The sequence below is a fragment of the Penaeus japonicus genome, unplaced genomic scaffold (assembly GCF_977035675.1).
Source record: "Penaeus japonicus unplaced genomic scaffold, GWHDUDI00000001_assembly GWHDUDI00000028, whole genome shotgun sequence".
NCBI classification, from domain to species: Eukaryota; Metazoa; Arthropoda; class Malacostraca; order Decapoda; family Penaeidae; genus Penaeus; species Penaeus japonicus.
Window position 1 is genome coordinate 1,596,472 of NW_028234430.1, and position 2,500 is coordinate 1,598,971.

At 36.3% G+C, this 2,500-nt stretch overlaps 1 protein-coding gene across 1 annotated transcript in view; it reads left to right on the plus strand.

The window, feature by feature from the left end:
• The window catches only part of LOC122254619 (delta-sarcoglycan-like), a 29,784-nt gene that overhangs the window by 14,387 nt on the left and 12,897 nt on the right, over nucleotides 1-2,500 (plus strand). The gene's annotated exons all lie outside the window — the stretch shown is intronic.

Sequence of the window (2,500 nt, forward strand, 5' to 3'; positions counted from 1 at the left end):
CCTGTCCTCCATTCCTTGCGTTCGTTCTCTGTTCTGTCTAGCTCCCCTGTTTCTCTTCTCCTCTATTTCTTCTATTTATCATATATTTTCTCTATCTCCTCTGTTCATTCGCCAATACTCCTATTATTTATTCATCCTGCTCTCTGATGATCCTGTAATTATCCTCTCATCTTTATCTCCTTCCGCTCTCCTCGCCTCTATTTCTTCCACATTTCAACTTTTCTCTATTTTGTCTCCCTTCTGTTTATCCACGTTTCCACGAATTTAGTGTAATAAATGGCCGGAATATGTCTATTTCAAATAACTATTTTTTAATCTTGGGAAACATATGCTTAACTTGGTAATGTTAATGTGATAGTATATTGGTGATGATGTCTTAGTGATAATCTTGATGATATCAACTTAAACGCAGTAATTTCCTGAAATGTTTTCGCTAACTTTACTGGTCCACATTTCCACTTGGCAGCGTGGATGAGTTAAGTTATTTCCGTTTAAATGTTAGATCTAGTTGAGCCTTATTTACTGTTTAGAGAAGCGGGAATAAACTCATATTTGATCAGACAAGTTTCGCTTCGTGAACACACATACAGGAACATATACACGCATTAACACATACACACAAACACACACACGCAGGTACACCCATCCATTCGTCTGATCGTTGAAGCACACACACACACACCCACACACACTTACACAAACACACCCACACCCACACCCCCCCACTCACCCCCCCCACCCCCACTCCACCCCCCCACACACACATTAACACCCTTCCCCCAGACACATTTCCCACTTAGACACACACCCACTTACACAGACACGTAGACACATGTTTGTTCCTCGGCTATGTGACCCAACCGACGGGGAAAGTAAACATAAGGTCATTTCCTATGGGATGCGGTGTTTCCCACACAACCATCCGGAATGAAGCGAGTTTATCATGTGGAAATGTTTGGGGGCGTTGGTGAAGTGGAATGCTCTTGTGTTTGATGAAAAGAGAGGAAGGCTGGGGGAGGCTGGGTGGGGAGGGGGGGGGGGTGAATATGGAAGGTGAGGAAGGGATAGATAGTTAGAGAGAAGAGATAGAGAGGGAGATATAAAGATAGACACACACACACACACACACACATAGAGAGAGATTCAATTTTTCATTCCTATAAGATGAACCAATAAACAAAAGATAGATGGATAGATAGCCAGAGTGACAGAGAGAGAGATAGAGAGAAACTCACAGACCGAAGAAAGAGGAATATCCACCCAAGAGAGAAAGAGGGATATTGAAAACAACAGAGCAATCGTCATGAACAAGTCATGCATTAAGGGCTGTTGCATGAGAGAGCAAGCTGATCAAGATAACTTATGATGGAATTGCATGAACGGTCTTGGGGATCAAGGAGACAGTGCAATGCATGGTCGATTAGATAGAGAAATTACGAAATAATTATATCTGAGTGATATGTTTTTGGTTTATTTTTATCTGTCACTCTCACAGGGTTGTGGCAGAGACGGTGAGTGAAGATGAGTCGATTGAAAATGAAAATGAAAAAAAAAATAGATGAATAATGAATCGATCTTGGATAAGAAAAAAAAAAAAATAGATTACGACAATACAGTATATGGAATATAAATACATCTTTTTTTTCCGAAAGGCAATATTTGTAATAGATTGTGTACACAGAATTCAAATGATATCTGATATACTACTTCTGGCTATTCGTAATTGGTAAGAGAATATAAGACGGGTGTATCCGATAACGCAAATCAATGCGATATCTGCCTATTTCATATCCCGCATAACAATACGATAGACACAGAGTGTATCCAATTACAACATCCATTAATCACGGAAACTCCCCGGGATCTCGGGATCTATCCCTTCTTATCGTAAAAATAAACATAGAAATAGGATAAAGAATAAAGAAAAGGATAAAACAATGATTAGAAATAGGGATAGAAAAAAAGAAATATATTTCTAAAAAAAAGAGAAAATTAATATATATATATTTTTCCCCCTTTTTCCTCTCACAGGAAGGAATGGGGGAGAAAAGAATGAAATATAATTCTAAAAAAGGGAGAAAATTATTATTATTATTCTTTATCTTTTTCCCCTTTTTCCTCTCACAGGAAGGAATAGGATAAAAAAAATTAAAAATATAATTCTAAAATAAGTTGAAAATGAATACTTTTTTCCTCTCACAGGAAGGAATAGGATATACATTTTTAAGATATAATTCTAAAATAAGTTGAAAATTAATGTTTTTTTCTTTTTCTTTTTCCTCTCACAGGAAGGAATGGAATAGAAATATATATATAAATATAAATCTAAACTAAGGAGAAAATCAATACTTTTTCCCCCTTTTCCTCTCACAGGATAGAAAAGAATGAAAAATAATTCTAAAATGAATTAAAAATTAATATATTTTTTCTTTTTCCTCTCACAGGAAGGAATGGGATAGAAAAGAATGAAAAATAATTCTAAAAAAAGGGATAGAAAAGA